General features: G+C 40.6%; 1 protein-coding gene across 1 annotated transcript in view; it reads right to left on the reverse strand.

Annotated features, from left to right (window-relative positions):
- Nucleotides 1-18,346, reverse strand: part of LOC139115968 (histamine N-methyltransferase-like) — a 31,566-nt gene extending 13,220 nt beyond the window's left edge. Inside the window, exon 1 of the mRNA XM_070678447.1 lies at nucleotides 18,288-18,346. The gene's annotated coding sequence lies outside the window, so the exon portion shown is untranslated. The remainder of the gene's footprint in view (nucleotides 1-18,287) is intronic.
- Nucleotides 18,347-20,281: the final 1,935 nt, after the last annotated feature.

Below are 20,281 nucleotides of genomic sequence, written 5' to 3' on the forward strand. Positions count from 1 at the left end.
CGAACGGGGGAATAAAACCTATTCTCATGGACTTAGAAATATATGTAACGCCGACAGAAAAATTTACTTTTCATCCTCGGGATATATTTAAAGATAACGTAATCACTCATCGATCAGCTAAAGAAAGTAATGTCTGGCTGGGCAGCCCACATATGAAATATTGGGACCAGCAACTGAATTTCGCCGTATGGTGTAGCACTACTGGTTGTGGTATATCATTCGCCCATCTATTTGATGAGAAATTTCCTCTGCAAATACGATCATTCTGCCGTTTCCATGTATACTTTACAATACGTAGGATCCTTCACGAAATGGGCGTTGCACTTCCAGACGATACCCCCACCTTCAAAGCTGGTGACAATCCATACAATCTCGTCCAATATGAACTTCTATGTACAGAATTTGGAAATATAAGTCCAACGAAGTCCGACTTTCGATATCGAAAAGGTCAAAATAAGGGTCTTGGTTATGGTTATGAATATTATACTAATCGTGGGCCCGTTCGACAGCCTGCCGCTGTATACAACGGTCATGACTTTTTCCTCTCCGCCGACGGAGGCGTTTTCTATACACATACAATTTTTGGAAAGAAAAAACATGTACTGTCCGACAAAGACCGACCACACTACTATTTCTTCCGAAATGATGGATCGGAGGGACAATATAATAGTTTCATTCCTCTGAAGGGAGACTCCGGACTAACAAAGGCCGGTCTCGCCCGCCTCAATGAAAGCCTTGAAGCCTATGTATATTGCATACTCGGCGCACAAGCAAATATTCGCAGTACCATAGTGGGTGATACTGGCAGTGCAGAGCAAGTCCGAAAAGAATTCGGCGTTCTCCTCGAAGATGAAATTCGTAATACCGACAAAGTAATCAGTTATAGGCGATATCAAGACACAATAATGAATACTGGTGTCAAACTTGATATGGCAGTTTCGCCAAATTTACTTCTCTTACCGTCTGAGATGGTCATTCTTTCGGGCCCGGCGATCTCAGGTTATAATAATGAATTGCAATACGCAACTGAATCTATGTCCTTCGGGGTGAATGGTGATATAAACACGGAAGTTCGAGAAAGTGCTATACATGAGATGGAAGGGGGGGGAGGATCCCGTGAAGTGGCAGGACGAGCCCGGAGGATCACCACCTCACAATGACACGACTCGGGGACCCCCGGAACGGGCAGCATCTACGACCGCGCAGACCCTATTCACGAATTCGGCAAAATTGGTTTGTTATCTTTAGCAATATTCATTACATTCATGTACAGTATATAGATCCGATCCGATGGCAATGTTCGCAACCCCACCATTCAACATGATTGTAACTGGACCGACAAATTCTGGCAAAACTGAATATGTAATGGATCTCCTCACCGGTCCGTACTTAAGGAAATTTGAATATATAGTTTTCATTTGTCCGACATTCATGAACAATACAACGTATAATAAAAGATTCATTTTCACGGATGACAACGTATTCGTGTTTCCGGTCGGACTCGATGCTGTAGATGATACACTAGCCTTCGTGCATAAAGAATGGGCTGGCACGAACACTTTAATAATCCTCGACGACTGCGCCTCGTCCAAAGATATGAAGAAGCGCAGTGACGTTTTAGTCAAACTTGGTTTCAGCGCAAGACACGACGGATTATCTGTCTGGGTTCTGACTCAGCAATATACTAGTATTAGTAAACCATTTAGGGAAAACATACAGATGTTAGTACTATTTTACACACCGAGCAAGACAGACAACAAAACTATTATTAAAGAATATGGAATGGAGGTGTCAGAACGGGAGGTGGGTTCCCTAATCAGGCAATTGAAAAATACACCATTCAGTAAACTAGTATTTCATTTACGGCATCCGTACGACATTCAATTTTTCGTTTAATAGGGGAAATATAAACATTATTATGTTCAATATAAACAACTGCTAAGCTAATCATGGAAGACGACAACACCGAAGGCACTCTTAGAGAATTATATTACAACCCGAAAACTGGTTTTGGAGGTGTACAAAAATTATATGACGCAGCACGCTCAGCGGACTCCACGTCACTAAGAAAGAGGTGCAGGAGTGGTTAAAAACTCAGCTAACTTATAATCTACATAAACCGGTACCTCGTACTCGTGGGGGTGGTTCGGGCGGGAGGCGCGTTTTTGTAACATCGATAGACGCCCAGTGGGAAGCGGATCTTGTGGAATTCCCTCCCCCGTTCGCAAAAGAGAACCGTAACATTCGATACATGCTAACAGTAATCGATGTGCTAAGCAAATATGCATGGGCCAGGCCGATACAGTCAAAAACGGCTGATGATACGTTACAGGCGCTACAAGACGTGATTAAGAAATCTGGGAGAAGGCCCGACAAACTTCAGACAGATGAGGGGCGGGAATTTACAAACCGAAAAATGCAGGGGTGGCTCCAGGAGTCAGGCATTCATTGGTTTCACACCTACAGTGACAAAAAAGCTAGCGTTGTTGAACGTTTTAATCGGACTCTCAAGACGATGATGTGGAAATACTTTACATATAAACAGACACGTTCCTGGCTCCCCATTCTACCAGAACTTCTCGAGAATTACAACAACACCGTTCATGGAAGTATCAAAATGAAACCCAGGGACGTAACAGAGGACAACGATTGGCAGGCATTTTATACACTATTCGGTCCTGAGTTGGCAGCCGGGGGAGTTAACCCTGAATTCAAGCCGGGAGAACGGGTTCGAATTACAAAATACAAGACCACTTTTAAGAAAGGATATTTACCAAATTGGACAGAGGAGATTTTCGTGGTTTCAAAAGTGGTGTACGCAGCTGGACTAGGAACGCCGCCAGTTTACAAAATAAAAGATCTGAATGGAGAGGAAATACTTGGCACTTTCTATTCTGATGAACTTCAGAGCGCCCTTTCGGAACGGGGAGCCGACGAGTTGTACAGAGTAGAACGAATTTTGAAGACGAAAAAAATTAGAGGAAAGAAATATTATCTGATAAAATGGCGCGGCTATCCAGAAAGTTTCAATAGTTGGGAGCCAGAGGAAAATGTTATTAGAACTTCGTAAGTTCCTGTGCTGGTACTTGTCAAGTACTAACGTAAGTACTACGTAAGTACTACGTAAGTACTACGTAAGTACTAACGCAAGTATTTACGAAAGTTACTCAATAAGTACCATGGAAAAAGTCTTAATTTCTTGAAAGAAGAAAGTGACAGCTTACCATTATTCTTCCAACCACCTGGCCAAGTATTTATCATGTACTGTCGTAAGTAATGTTCACTTACTGCATCTTTTTCGGCAGTATGTGGATGAGGTGGTATCTCAGTTCCTGAACATATTAAGTTTGCAAGATCTTCAAAACGACTTCTCATGTTACCACAGTCCGTTCTTTCGAGTCCCCCTTTTTCAGCTTTATCGATAAGTTCTGGTTGAAGTATAATGTACACAACTGACATGAGCCATAGACAAGTAACTTCAAAGTCCCCCCTTTTCATAATGTCAAGTGCTCGTAGGTCAAACGGAGCATTATAAGCACACACAGATTCACAAGCGTTAAGAAGTTTGTGTAGGTTCTTTAGTGAGACTCGAGGTTGTTCTAGTTGTTCTTGACCAGGTGGGAAGTACGCTTTTTCAAGTTCCTCCTTGCTGAAACCGTCTATTAAAAATCCCTGGCTGCCGCCGCTCCATGCAATTCCAAAGTCAAAAGCTCGTGGATATTCTACTGGTCCGACTGTCTCGGTATCAATTGTTGGATTAAGTATATTATTGAGAACTTCAGGCGTAAGAGCGTTCCGAATTACCAAACATGGAAGCCTGTAGTCGTGGCAAATTTCTAAGAAAGTCTGTTTGAACTTGTTGTGAATCTCTTCTAGTTCTTTTAAGGCGGCTATTTCGTACGACCTGGCTCGAGTCAACACATTCCGCCTGCAATAATCCCAAGGCATATCTTTGAATATGATAATGAAACTATGTAAATGGTCAAATGCTCTAGAAACAATCTTTTTTTCTTCCGCTGCCACGCCTCGGATTCTAGAAAAAGTCAGATGTTGAATTATGAAGAGTCACAAATAATGTAGCGTTCCGAAGGAGGGAGGCCCTCCTCCCAGCCTGACATTGTAAACTAAGCGTATGTTCTATAAACTGGTTCTGAAAATCGGCAATCGAAACGTGGCGCCCATTATAAAAGTCGGCAATGTTGCTGGAAAAACTAGTGTCAAATTCTGGTACGTGAGTCTCCGCCAAATTTATTGCATCGTAACTCTTACCACTTCCAGTTGGTCCATTTATGAATATGTATGACATTTTGGGATACTATATCATAGAAAAAAATTTTTTTAAATTATTTTTATTAAGATATATACGATAAGACAATGACAATCCTTTCTATTTCAACTGCAATAAAAATACTTGAAACCGGAGAAGAGAATATTCAAATCAGTGACGGCAAACTCATATTTGAAGAATCTTTGGTAGATCCTTTCATATACGTAGACAGTGAGCTAGAAGTGGTTTTCCCCATCGGACCTAAGTACGGTTCGGGAGGAGATCCAGCTACATGTGATGAAATGTGTGTCCGTTGGCAACCGAGTCTTCAAAAGTTTACCGATTTAATAATATTCCGTACCCTAGGTGAAAGTTTCGATGCAAGCACTGCTAAAAGTTATGCTGCAAGCCTGGCCGCTCACTCCAAGAATACTACTGGATTTTACAATCCATCTAAAGTGTATCAGAAGCGAGGGAGCGAGGCACAGCCAGTGGCGTATTTTAAATTTCGGTTTAAAAGAGGGAGAAACACTTCCGATTTCGCTACATGTATTGATATGGTTCAAGAAATTGACTGTGCTTTTAAAACAGTGAGCCCATTGCCAGTCCGAGAAAATCCTGCTATTGTACCTCGAAATATCCGGAAAGGTAGTAAGATAGAATTCTTAGCATTTAAACCGCGCTTAAGTAAGCGTGGCCTTTCTTTCACTGTTGAGAGGTTATTTTGTGCTGCGCCTAATAAACCAGAAATTCAAGATGCGGAAGAACTAGTCGACTTAGAAAGATTAGGTGAGATATATAAACAAATAAATGCTGCCAAAAATATTATAGTGGATTTTGATGACCTATCATAGAATAATTATTTTTCATTTTAAAAATTTTTAGGATAGTATATATCATAAAGATGGCCCGTCGATTACATACAGCATTCAAGGGAGCAGTTTTACGAAAAGAATTTCCTGAAGTCAAGCGAGTCGAGGATATCGGGAGCTGGTGGATATTTAAGGTATGGCCAAAGAAAGAAAGATGTACTCTGTTTATACTGAAATGGAAGTCAAATTATCGGATCCGAAAACTGGTAATACACAAAATCGTACATTGCCTGTTAAATTAAAAAATACATACACAAAAGATGTAAGAGGGGCGGATGTGAAACAACAATTAATAGATCGCTACGATCGTATGCTTGATACAATTGAAGCTGTTGAGGGTTCTGGTCTCGTTCTCGAGGAGATACTTAATTTTGAAGTAATTCTAGTAGAAGCTTTACTCGGGGCTGGCGCAGTCCAATTTCCCGGATGGTTAAAAAATAAGCATTGTGTGAGCGATCTTATTCTACCGGTGGGGTCGAGAATTGTTTTCAGTATGCCGTCGTAGCAAGTATAAAGTTGAGCGATGCCGAGTTTCGTGAAAAGAGGGGTGGTCAGGTAAGGAGAAAATGGAATACGTACGCTCCATTTATGGCTGACTACTGTTGGGAAGGTATTCCCTTTCCTACGCCCGCCGATCTGACTGTGTTCAGGCGCTTCGAGCAGCAAAATCCGGGCACGAAACTTCAAGTGTTTCAGATCTATGAGTCCGATCCAGCCCCGTCCGACATAACTGTGTTATATAGCGGAGCCGAGGGGGGAGCGGGACCCCCTGACGGAACGGTTCTGGGAGCGGATCGGGTAGCAAATATATTACTGATAGTTGGTGGGGAGGAAGGAGCCCGGGGTCACTTCGTGCCAATTACTTCGTTAAATCGTCTTCTTAATTCTCATACTAATCGTAAGAATAAGCACAGAAGGAAGTGTATTTGCCCGGTTTGTAAAAGAGGTTTTAAGTCAACAGAAGAATTAGAAAAACATCAGGTATACTGTGGAACAGACGCCGCCCAGCCAGTTTTTCCTAAGGAAGTATGTCAATTTGAAGGACATCGGAAGAAGGTTCCTTCTCCCTACGTCGTCTATGCAGATACTGAGGCAATTATTGAGAAGGGGACCGGTCGACATATTCCAATTTGTCTTTCGTATGTTATGGTGGAACGGGGGTGGGGGGTTCCTTCGGAACGGCGGCCCACCGTTTATGGTAAAAGAACATTCACAGGTCTCTCCTGTGTTACAGAATTTCTAAAGGATATGAAAGAACGGGCCGAGTATTATTCGAAATCGTATTATTGGAAAATAATACCGATGAAAGATCCTTCTAATTACGACAATCCAGTCTGTATTGCATGTGGAGAGCCGGCAGGATACCGAGTAGTGAAGGAGGGGGCGACTTTTTATTGCGAGGGATGTCGACCGTCGAGAACCATTCCTATCTACTTTCACAACCTCAAGGGATACGATGGTTCTTTTATTTTGAAAGAATTACATGAAATCGTTACCGAAGGAGATGGAGGGGGTTCCGGACCAGAGCCTAAAATCATAGCTAAGACGAGCAATGGAGGAATTATGGGTCTCTCGAAAACATTTATTTTTAGTGCCTCAATTGTTGTTGCCGGAGGGAAGAGGGAGATAAAGAAACGTTTCTTTTCTATAAAGTTTATGGATAGTGCTCAGTTGATGATGGGGTCGCTCGCGAAGTTGGCAAAAACTGTGCCGGAGGATGGGTGGACGGTACCACTTTCGTACCCGGACATTCAAAGGGCGAAAGGTTTCTTCCCCTACGAATATTTAGACTCGGTTGACAGACTAGAAGAGGAGGAGCTCCCGGAGAGGGGGGAATTTTATAGCGAATTGACGGAAGAGGGGATTTCAGAGGCCGATTACGAACATGCTTTGCGAGTATGGGACGAAGTTGGATGTCGTACGATTAAAGATTATATGGAATTCTATTGCGAGACTGACGTTCTCCTTCTTGCAAATATATTCGAAAATTTCCGTGACACATGTTTAGAAGCATATAAGTTAGATCCGGCCCATTACATGTCAGCGCCCGGCTTGACATGGGATGCTATGTTACTTTATACGGGTAATAAATTTGGGCTCATTCAAGATGCTGAGCAGATGAATTTCGTACAGAGGGGGATTCGAGGCGGTATCAGCCAGTGTAATATTCATTATTTACAGACAAATCATCCGGCTTACGTCGCCGCCGAGGGGGCTGGTGAAGCTGGTGGGAATTACGATCCAGAGAAGCCGGTGTCCGAAATAAAATATCTCGATGCAAACAATCTCTACGGCTGGGCAATGAGTCAGGCAATGCCTACGGGCGGACTTCATTGGATGACGATGGAAGAGTGGGACGAATGGGAAGAAGGGGGCCGAGGCGGAGCCGGCGGAGCGGGTTCCGGAGGGTGGGGACCTGGTTCCACCTTTCCACCAAGTTTTCTAGAAGTAGACTTAGAATATCCGGTCGAATTACATGAAGAACACAGCGATTTGCCATTAGCGCCACATCACTATGAATTTCCGAGGCAGGGCACTCGACTGATTACAAGTGTGTTGGACAGAGAGAGATACGTCTTACACTACAAGTTGCTGGAATTCTATCTTCGGATGGGAATGAGATTGAAAAAGATTTATCGGGTGCTTGCTTTCGATGAGAGGGCATGTCTCGCGAAATATATTGACTTTAACACTAAAATGAGGGCAAAGGGAAAGACAGATTTCGAAAAGAATTTCTATAAGCTGATGAATAATGCAATGTTCGGTAAGACAATAGAGGATGTTCGAAAGTACAGAGACTTTAAATTTGTTTCGGACTGGAACGGTACGGATAGTGGCCGTAAAAAGATTCAGAAGTATAATCCAAAGATGAAACATATAACTTTCATAACTTCCGAAGAGGATGGCGATTCCTGCGACAGTGCCCTACTGGAACTGAAAACGGATGAGCATAGATATGTAAAACCAGTTTTCATCGGCGCCGCAGTACTGGAACTTTCTAAGCTGCTTATGTATGAGACGCATTACAATTACTTTCGGGTCCAGTTCCCTGGAATACGATTAGCCTAACATGGATACTGACAGTTTTGTTTACAGTGTACCGATCCCGGACCCGGACGTAACTTTCAATGATATAGTCCGAGAAGATGTTGAAAAGAATGGTGAGAAGTATATATGATACTAGTGGGATGAGTGGGCCGATTTTCTGAAGATTAATAAAAAAGTGATAGGTAAATTTAAAGATGAGTTGAATGGTGAACCTATTCTTGATTTTGTCGGCATACGCTCGAAAGTGTATGCTTTTCGAACTCCAACTTCCGAGACGAAAAAAAATAAAGGGGTGAAAGATGTTTGTGTTAGAAAACATTTGAACTTTGAAGACTATAAGGATCTGTTTAAAACTAGGAAGGAGCCCGAGCAGGCACAATTTGTACAGTTTGTACGGAAAAAGGCTGGAGAAATCCGTAGTGAAAAGCGTAGTAAAATTATGATGGCGCCAAATGATATCAAACGTGTGCAGTTATACAATCTGAACACGGGCGAATGGCTGGCAGAAACATGGCCGATAGGACTGACGGGTCATGGTTAAAATTGTAAAGACTTTAATCTACTATTTTCAACAGATACCTGGGCATCGCTAATAACATAAACGTGGGCAAATATATTATCATTGTGAGCGTCATCACCACCCCACGAGGCATCTTTCTTCAGGATCTCAAGCTGTATTCCGTCCTTTGTGTTCATTACTTTTAAACCATTTCCATGAAATTCAATATCTTTAAAGCTACGCAGATCGATAAATAGACAGAATTTATTCTTCAAATAATCAACTTCATCTATATCAATTTCACACCAATCTTTATCTTCAGCAAAATACCGTCGCACCTCTCGCCAAAATTGTCTTGGTATCATCTTCTGAGCGTACACTTTATTTGCAATGCCTTCAATCATTACAGACACAGATTCAATGGAGGGGTTAAAGAAAAGTTCACTGTTCAGTTCTGTCTGATTCTGATTTTTAGTGAAGAGTATAGCGATACCTCTAATGCTACGTCGTGGTACATTTATATTTTCATTGATAACCGTGTCCGATTCTTTGAATGGGATTGTTCTAAAATAATGTATATGCTCGTAAAGGTAACTTTTTCCACCGTTGTAATAAACCAGCCAGTTGACCCCGCGAGTTCGGGGTCAGAAATTGTTTCGTATTCCATTTGAATGTTTTTTAATTTATAATTGGTTGTAACAACCTGATTACTGACAAGTAATTGGGAGGCGGGTGCCAACGTAATTTCCCATTCAATATGACTCCCTAACGCTTCTGGATATGCAACTCCATGGCCTGTTATGAGGGGGTGAGTGAGACGAATAGCATATTTTGTTTTATATGTGTCGAAAAGTAACTTATCGTTCACGACGGCGGCATCTGCATCGGTCGCACCGCTTCTTAATTTTCTTAGATTTTCGTTCTGAATTCCGTACAGTGTCATGTTCGATCTCTCCTTTTTATGTTTGAAGAGATCGCGATAACATTCAATGAGATTATATTTATTCAAATTGAAAAGTTGCTGCCCCTCAAATGTGAGAACCATACGCTCCACCAAATTTTTTGCAACATTTTGTACTACTCGGTTATATTCATCTCCCATTACTTCGAGATCAAAAACCAGGTCGAAAGTGTTAGGAACTAGTACTACTCCGCTTTCTAACTTCGGACATCGTATGATAAGTGTCTGGCCTGGATCTGCCTCACTTGGATTATGAGCAACCACATGATGAGTTCTATATGACTTCGTTCCCTTCGGTATTCGGTTGCTGAAACTCGGTAATAATGATCTATCGTACCCCATTTTTGTGTAATGTATATAGTAGAAGAAAAAAAAGAAATTACATGTTATAAAGAAAATTAATCACATCTTAAGTTTCACTTCGTGTATATAATGACTTAGAAGAAAAAATCACATCTTTACGTAAATATTTCCGTCTGCCTGAAAGATAAATCGATTGCCTGTGTCCGCGAATCAATATTCTTGGAGATGTTGGACTTCCATTTCATCATTGTCAATCTCCTGAAAGACGTTTATGAATTCTAGTCGCTTAAAGAAGTTAGTCTTTTGACATTCTTTAATGAAAGCTAAAATGTTATGATAAAGATTATCATCTTTGAGTCGGACACCTGGATTTGCTCGAAGGATATGGCGATTTACCCGCCGAAGTTTGCACCATTCCAATTCGACAGAGAAACCAAACAGGTCTTTATTTTTAGAAAGAAACTTTGCAATATTCTTTTCACCAAACATGCCGATTCCGTAGGGGCCATATATTAGTACATAATTTTATTTATAATGACTAATGTTAAACCAGTTAAAAATATCCATAGCTGTTCTCCAACAAATCCGACAACCGATCCTGCTGTTTTTAATAGAAAACTGACAAGGGAGCCGATTAAACCTGGTATTGCAGCAGCACTTTTTGCGGCCAATGTTTTTAACCATTCGCCAAATTGCTTTACAATTTCTTTCGCTTTTGTATATACTTTGGGCGGACCTGAACCACCTGTGTTTGCTCCAGTTCCTGCTCCCCCTCCCCCTCCTCCTCTAGTCACAGCCAGGGCAATTGTTGATATTGTCATTCCAAGGGCAGTCAGTATTGCAGCGATTGTAATACCATTTCGTTTAAATAACTCTGTCAGCTTCAGCCTGAGTGACAATTCTGGATCAGAAATTACATCACGAAGAGACCTAGTCGTAGCCAGACTTTCACGTGCCCCGCTAATCTTACCATTTTCGTATTCAATTCGATTGTCAATTTTAGCTTCTCTTGTTATGAGTTCAGCTAGTAGTTTCTCGGCTTTTTCTTTTGCTTGGGTGTGTTCTACAGGAATTTCCTCTAACTGTTTTTCAACTTCTCTTTTCTCTAGCCTTATTTTAACTTTTTCATTGTTAAGGTTGCTAATACGCATATTCGCAATCTTAATTCATCATTAATAGCTCTATATTCTGGGTTTAGATTGTTCCATTGTTCGATTTTATTTTCAAAAGCTTGTATTTTATCTGCATTACCAGAAGCATCTTGCCGTAAGAATGTCAGTTCATCTTTGTATACACCCATGTCTTCTGGCGTCATCTTCTCAGCCGGTATTTTATTGTTTTTCACATCTTCAGAATACAATGTAGAACTTACAAATTCGGGCTCTGCGATATCCTCCGTCTTACTGTATACTTTAGTTACAAATTCATATCCTCCCGCTTCTTTTTTACTGTCTTGAGCAATTTAAATCCACATCCTGTATTTTTGATAGCCTGAGGTTTTTATAATACAGCTTTCCATCCCTAATCTTTGCATTCAAAATTAATTCGTTTCGTGCTGCTTCATCAGTAATATTATTTTCATCTAAGAATTGTTCAGCCATTAGTATTTCAATTGTTACTCTATATCTAGTCGAAGGATCTACCTGCGGGCTCCGCGCGCTTGAGCTAGCCTGGTAAGAATCGGCTTCTGCAAGGGCATTATCATCGTCTATAAAGTATGTTTCAGCAGTAGCGTCATCATCATTTAAATTTGCATCATCGAAATCCTGGAGTGGTATATCTTCTCCTCCTTCTGCCATATTGTATTTCTATATTACTACAATTATTTTTTATCATCCCTTACATATACAGTAAAAAATGCACATCTCAGTTGTTGAAAGCGTTGAACAATTGGCTGATTATATCGAAAGAACAAGTGCTGCATATCGACGAAGTTATAAATTAATGGGACGAATTGATATGGCTCTTAATATTACTAAAGGAATTCTTGTAAGCTCTGCTGTAATAGCGGCAATTCCTACAGTTCCGGTACTCATAGCTTTGACGCCTGTACCAGGTGTTATTATTGATGTAATACAAGGAAAAACTGGAGTATCAAAAAGAAGAGAGAAGTATAAACATTATTATGTGCAATATAAGCAGTTGTTTACTCAAATACAAGAAAAAGGTGCAACAACAGAAAACGAGTCAGAACTTATTCAGAACATATTCAAACAGGCACTAGAAATACAAAAACAAGAAGGATTTAGTCCTCCTCTGGAAAGATACCTAAGACATTATGGATTGAATGGATATGAAAGTTAGTTAACTAGAGTCGTTCAGAAAAAATTCCACAGAAAATTTTTCTGAAAACTGTAGAATGACAGACATTGAACATGACATCACAAGTTACTAAGCAACTGGAACGGTATTGCGAAATTCCTGGAAAGCCCCTGCTGGAAACGTCCCGATAGGGGTATTGCACAACAGTGTTCCGATAGGGGTATTGCGCAACATCCCTATGGTTCCGCTCGTTCCGACGACTCCAACATAGTGAAAAGGGACCAGCCAGCAGATAAAATTCACATCCAGAAACGAGACCCGCACCTTCGGAACTGTTCCGGTACGGGTTGCCTTTGTAAGAGCAGACCGGCTCCGGTACGGCTCAGTCAGAATCTATCTAACAAATGAGAGAGAGAATAGAATGTCGTTCCGTTTTGATAGTGGGGGTGAGTCATAGCGCATTGCGCAAGTCCAGGACCTGACTCAGCAGGGAATTTCCCCGCTGAGTTCAGGACAATGCACTGCTGCGCCAAAATTGTTGCGCGTGCGTGAGTTCGTATATAGGTCAGGGTCATACTTTAGTTACATGGATGGTTAATTTTTCCTTCGCTCCCTTTAGATAAATGAATAAAATGGTGTAAAAAATTCTTATTCGTCCCAGATGGGAATATATACCTACTACTCTCCCATCCTCATGCCATCGACTGGTAGAACCACTCGATCGTTGTTCTCCGTCTTCGACCATTGGAATCCTGAAAATAACTAGTCAGCGTTCTTGCTTGCTTAAGTACAAAGCTGATGCCGACTTTTTTCGAAAATTTACGTCACCTAACCCTTCGAAAATGAAGATTTTTTGGAATCGGACCCTGAGAGTTTCAGCCCTTTCCGTCTACTACCACATGAGCTGCTAACGAGGAATTTGGTCAGTGCGATAAGTGATCGGCAGAACAAATTACTGTAATGAAGGGGATTAGGGAGGGCAATTAACAGATGTAGACTGTTTTCTTTGAAATACTATACACAGATAGCTAGGGTAAAGTAATAGGCACACACTAGACACAGGTAAGGCTTGTATAATGAAAACAAGTTTAATACAAGACAGTTATTGATCATATTCATAACTTCTAGACGAATATTGCTCGCGGGACCCTGTGGTGGTACTGCTGTGGCGTATAGCAGCGTCAGCGTAGACTCGTACTCCATAGCTTAGTTGACAATGGCCCCAGTGCGGAACGTTCTATGTTCGGTAGCTGAATTCAGGTGGGCCACCGGAATTCAAACTTCAACTTTTTTGAGGACATGTTTTTATCGTATCTCCCGATCCGCGCGCAGTCGCCATGTCAAATATCGACGGTTGGCATGAAAAAAATTAGCTCTGCATGTGTGTTACCGGCGTAACACACAGCCCTGCCATGCAGAGCTAGAAAAAAATGTGTTTTAAAAATGTTACTAAGTGGGAGTGCCTGAAGTAAATGTCGATTTAATCTGCAAATGTAAGCTCATCTGCTTTTCTTTTTAAGTTACACACTTGTTTTATGAGTAATTTGTAATATCGAAACATTCAGCTATATGATACCTAACACTTTTGAAAAATTTTAAAAATATGATAATCCAATTATCCCAAATTAGTTCCAATTATGTCCGCGCTCTGTAAAAATCTCCGCGCTGTGTTAGAAAAATGTCCGCGCTGTGTTAAAATCGTCCAGCTCCCGCTGCATCGGGCAACACACTCTGCACAACTGTTCATCACAGTTGCAGTCATCGCAGGTCTGGATTCTTTCAAAACTGCTTTTTTTCTGGTACAAAATTAACGTCCAAATTATCCATGAAAAATAGATCCAAAACTACACTGTGCCACCTCTGAATGTCGCGACGGTCGATACCGTATACGCGTACCGCGAGGCCGCGGTACAGAATGAGATAAATCTATTTTTAGTATGCCAAAAAAGCCAGGACTATTGTTCTCATGTAAATTTACGAAAAAAAATGGTACTGTTTTCTTTTGATTTGAACTCTTGACCCATTTTCTGTGTGACTGCAGCAGGTATTTTTTGACAAGTACCGGTATAATAAGTGTTCGTGTTGCATGCGAATAAAATGTAATATCGATATCTGTACGTAATCCCAACTTTAAAAATGCTCGGTCTCGGGAGCAGAATTTCCGACCTTCGATCTATCGGACGTTCGTTTTCTGCATTTCCCACCCCTGTGCCCTGACTAAAGTTACTCAACTCTGTTAACACAGCTAGTCTGCATTGATTCTTTTGAGTCCTCCTACAACTAACTCAAGCCCTACAAGTAAGACAACAAAGACACGCAAGTTGATATAATATAATAACAATAACCCCCTTCGATTTTGGTACAATTCGCTCCATATAGCACTCGCCTATCGGCTCTTACTATATGTCGCGCATTGTACCAAAATCTCGTGTATACCCTCCTGCGGCGGGGGTTATCGCTTTTCTGATGTAATTCTTGGTGTGTCCATTGAAAAACAAAATATTGTGGACAAAAATACTGAATTAAATCAGCAAATGCTGACAATTACTTGCCTTTAACATTTAATCGCTTAGTTATGTTAAAGTATGTATACCTTAGTTTGCACATGCACATCACTGACTTTATTTCAAAGTTACACAACCTTTAGTGATAAATCCAGAGATACATGAATGTGTGCACATGGCATGAGGGGATTGTCCTTTAGGCCTACAATGCTGTCAGCTGGCCACTGCCTTCTCCGGTAATTTTCAATCTATAATCCATCATGGCATATACTATGGTATAGTAGAGCTTAATTTTGAAGTGACAGGACTGGTATTCAGCATGTGCGTAGGCCTAAATCGTGCCGGTCCTCCCAAAATAGCTGACACTTCAGATTATTTTAATATACTTAAATCACGGATAATGTTACCGCTTCCATTTTGTACTTTCCTATAACTTTTGGTCTTTATTTTTAATTGGTAGTCATAAAATTTTCCTGGAAACAGTTTATGTACATCTTTTAAAATCCGATTTACTGGTTCAAGCGTGCGAAATTCACGCTAAACCCGATGGCCCGAGACCAGCTATTTTCATGCTGGACCAGTAACTCCTGAAAAATGTCCTGCAGTTCCTAAAGACGCGGGCCAGTAACTTTCACTGTATGAAAAGTAAGTTTACACAAACGTTTTCCCAAGCTAAATACCAGACAAAATTATTCAGAGATACGAAATTTATTCTTTCCAGAGATTTGCAAAACGTGAAATTCGCAAATAAAAACCGAACAGACTGATCGGTATTATCAAGGCTAAAGACCTTACCTCACCTTTTCTCCCGAGAGTAGTGGCGCTATTTAATACGCTCCCCATTTGCTTTCGGTTCGTGATCTCTTTGTGGCCATAAAAGAGTTATTGTTTAGCGTATCGAGGTAAAATGGATTTTCAGGACACTGCAACATTGCACTTTTATATGACATCGGACATTTAGCTACTAGACAATACAATATCGACATTAGAATTGTTTGGTCATATATTATATTTGAGTTGGTGGAATCGCCAATATAGGATATTTAACCACAGTTTTAGACCCGGCGGTGGCAGTCCCCGGGTTGGTGGGTACCCATGCTTGTTACCCAAGTTTGAAAAGTACCCCCTTTCCTAGAATATTTCTGAGAAAAACACCCCCTATTTGTGGCAAATCTGGGAGAAATTAGCTGTAAAAAACACACCTTTATTTTCGAAATCTAGGAGGTTAGTATGTTGACTTCCTGGAGATTGACTTTGTATACATGTACATACATCATAAATGTTTGTCCTCACCTGATTTTAGTCACATTCATACACAGTCATCTTCCCTATCCGTTTGGATCTGGAGTTCTCTGCTGGCTCCCGTGTGACAATACACCTCCCTGTTTTTCATTTTCTTTGTGAGTGAGACTAGACCAGATTTAGTATCCTAGGGAGATTATGAAAGGACTACCCCTAATCTCGGAGGTTACTCTGAAAAAGTACCCCTTTTTCTCGATTCCACGGACCTAGAATCTCCGAGATGACTGAAGAAAAACACCCCCTTTTCCGTGAATTTGGTAACGCGCATGGGTACCCACCAACCCGGGGACTGCCACCACCGGTACCGGGGTTGTAGACAAGTCCAGCCTCGTATAATTTAAGTTAGAGTCGGACTCCGAAATCGGGCTTGGCAAGACAGCGGGGCCAGATCTGTAAGGTATAGTGAAATCCCAGATATACATCTAATATTTACCCGCAATCTGACAAGTATGGTATCGTCTAATATAGAAATAAGAGTCGGATATAAAGGAAAATGAGGGCAACTCCACACATCGGCTCTACCAAGTTTGTTTAATATTACGATATGGTGAATAAAAGGATCATTGCATTTATTTTGTGTGGAATACATGGCGAGACACCGGTGAATCGACAGTGTTTAAACTGCTAAACTTCGAAACTAGAAAGTAAATGTCCGATATTTAAACATTGTGCAAAATTGCGCCTTCATTGTAATTTGAACTTGATGGCCATTTGCCTTGGTCGCCTGTAAAGATTAAATTTTTGTGATTCGTCTTTTAACGCGGGTTTCGACACTTCGGTATTTTTTCTCTTCATCACTTGCCCAATTTTTTTGTATTCCCTTTCTTGAATTTGAAGATAGTCATCTTCCATCAAAGAGGAGAGAAGCCAGAATCATTTTTGAAAGAGTCAACTATTGTAGTGACTGGATTTGCATGTGATCCTGTGTTCAGTGCCAAACATTATCCATCCCTGATCGGAGTTCTGGACGCTTAGCTTTTTCATATTGGGACATATTTCAACTTCAAGCCGAGCTTGTGCTCGTTTTCTCAATGTTAGAAATATTTGTTGTGAAAGCTGTTTTAAGAAATTCAAACGTTTATGTGTTTGTGTTTAACCTTTCACTGATTTCATGTTTTTGGCACTGAAATCAGATGCCCAAACTTTTGGTTTGCATCATTTGCTTCCCTTTCAATAAATTAAAAGGCACAAAAAAGTTTGATGTTAGGATGTTGAAGTGGTGTGTTTTTATTTTTTTAATAAAATGTTCTAGTCCCCCGAGAGCGGTTTAGGGCCAGTGATTTTTTAAAGTTGCTGGCACGCTTGGCCTGTGGAGATTTTGCGTGCGTTTCACAAGTGAGATGTTCATGTGTAGATGCTTCAACATGCAGGTCAATGTCACACAGTGTGTTGATTTGAAAATAGCTCAGCCTTTGTTGAACAAATATGCAGAAAAATCATTTCGGATTGCTTGCTGTTAGCACTTTGATTTCCAAGCATCGACGGTCTATGGTTCCACAAAGTTTCATGATTCCTCTTATCTGGGATTTTTCAACAAAAAAGACCCCCTTATTTTGAGAAATATGGGAGAATACGACCAAAATAATCCCTTACTTACAAAAGCCAGGAAAGGGAGACGTATTATTAGAGTAAGGTCAATGCTAGCTGTGATATCGCAGCGGTACTTGTGGCGTATATCGAACGCGCTCGGGTCATTGCCACAGTCACAGGGACTGTGGCGATGACCCCAATGACCCGAGCGCGTTCGATATACGCCATAAGTACTGCTGAGCGCTGCGATATCACAGCTAGGTCAATGTTGAATTTACATATATTAACACATCAGAGTCTGAAAGAAACTATTAACTTTGGAACAGGAGTGAAAAACTCATAAAGTTCATTAGATTTCGAATCCGAGTTTTAAACAAGATCAAAGCAGAGGAAATGAACAATGAAGTTTGAGTGCCTGATAGGTATTTCCTGGGATATTTCAAACCTTTCTTAGGCCAGGTTTTTGGAAAAGTACCCCTTTTCTCGATTCGACGGACCGGTCGGCGTGATAGGGAACTTGATAAAAGACATTCCCTTCCCCGTGATTTCATGAACACTCATGGATACCCACTTCCCACACCACCGGGCTCTCACTAGTGAAACAGCAGTTATAGCTGCTGTGGAACCCTCCCATCCCCCTCCAATCCTCTTCCACAGCCTTTCATCCTTTCCTGAAAATATATCATACCGGATTGATGCTATTTTTGTCACAATGATGCCAAATGTAAACAAAACTTACCGCGTAAGTGGAGGATTGTAGCAAAGTTGCCTGCCTTGTTCTATATCAAAATCGGGAAACGATCATTTGATGTATTGCGCATGCGTCTCTAGTTATTACTATTTGGAGCATTCAGTTAATAATTAATAATAGTTCATAATTCATTCGGGTGGGCCGGCAAATTCTTCCTATGCATCTGTCAAAGTAAGCGTCGTGAATTACATTATTGATTTATATTTTATTGCAATGTGTTATTATTATTGTTTACATTGTTATTCAGTCATTTCCTGTTCAAACCAGTTGTGTTCTAGTATTACAGGTGTTCCTGTGGGAAACTGTCACAACCTTTATGGACCACTCCTACTACCTCCATGTTCTAGCCAATCACAACGCAGCCCGCTAAAATTGTTTTGTCCTACCGAGGCTATATAAGCACGCATGCCATGTATTTTTGAGAGAGAGAGAGAGTGCATGAGAGTGTGCATATGTAACTGATGTAAGTCATGTAACAGTACTGCAGTCAATAAACGTGCGTAACCAGTGACAGTTCAGCTAGGTGTCATTGTCTTGTATCGTCACCCACTCATTGCTGTGAAACGAACCCCCTTCCATTGTGGCTCACCCACAATAAGTGATCGCCCCGGCCCAACCCCCACCCCCAAAACGATGCCCCCCCCTCTTTTAAAATGACAAAAATTTCATGATCCCCCCCTCCCCATTGCTTGCGTAAGTATTGATCCAATTTTGAATGATAACACTGGCTGTTGTGGGTGCATATATACAATATAACATCAGTGGAGAAGAAATTTCTTTCCAAGATCATGCTCTTCTTTCAGAACTTGTATACACTGTACGCTGCGTCTCGAAAGGTTCCAAAAGTTCACGTCATGCACACAGGGATTATTTAGTCAGTAATCGTGGCTGAAGGTTAACAGTCTTTGAAAATGTCAATTTTCAAAACAAAGAAATTTCATTGTTTCCAAGTTTGTCTCATTGCTCTGAATCACACAAACTGACATCTCAGTCTACATAACTGAATAAGTTTGTATGTACACATAAGAAAGAAGACATCGTTAGAAACATACAAGTAAAATCAAAAAGCAATATGACTAGGAATTTCAGAAAAGATGATTAAACCAAGAACAAGGAATCTTGGTCGCAAAACACCTGTATGAGATCATGCTGAGAAACTGACAGACCACATTTCAAAGCTGCATGACATATGTTGGGAGAGGAAAGCGTTTGTAAAAATACCAAAAGCAGACAATTGTTTATAGAAATATCCACACAAACAGGTTATTTTCCATCGTTCGGACAAATCTGGTGGAGATTATCCTTATCCATGCAAACTTGAAATCCATCTGACAAGAAACAAGAGGTTTGAGAGTAGTTGGTTAACCAAAAAGGAGAAAATTGGCTTTACAATAAGCATACACAATTGTTTTCAGTTAAACAAGTTTAAAAACCCTAGAAAAGTCGTCCAAGAAAATTTGAATAACGGCACAAAAATTTATATGAAAAATTCTATCATCATTGAGCATTCTGGAAAAGGTCATCACTACAACCTATAGATCAAATTTGAAAGCTATCAGACAATAAGCTTCTTCAGGTGTTTTGACAAAAATATGGACCCAAAAAAGACCATTCCTGGAAACCTAAAAACCACGCTAATGAGCTAACACAGAAGCAATTTCAAAGACCACAAATGAATTCATCAAAAAAATATATGTGAAAATCTTATGATCACTTGATCACAGCTCAATACCCCTTGCAACCTAAAGACCAGATTTGAAAGTTTTATGACAATTGACCATGGTTTCAAAGAAGACATTTTGACATAACATGAGGAAATTGGCCCCTAATATTTACCAATATAAATGATATGATACCGTCAAGTCTTACTCCTTAGGAACCTGAAACGACTCGTTAATTGCTAAAGTCCATGTTCTTGTATGTAATGCAACAGCTCAAAAACATCATCCTCAATACACTTACAAATAGAAAATATGTAAGTC

The sequence above is a fragment of the Ptychodera flava genome, chromosome 17 (assembly GCF_041260155.1).
Source record: "Ptychodera flava strain L36383 chromosome 17, AS_Pfla_20210202, whole genome shotgun sequence".
Taxonomy (NCBI): domain Eukaryota; kingdom Metazoa; phylum Hemichordata; class Enteropneusta; family Ptychoderidae; genus Ptychodera; species Ptychodera flava.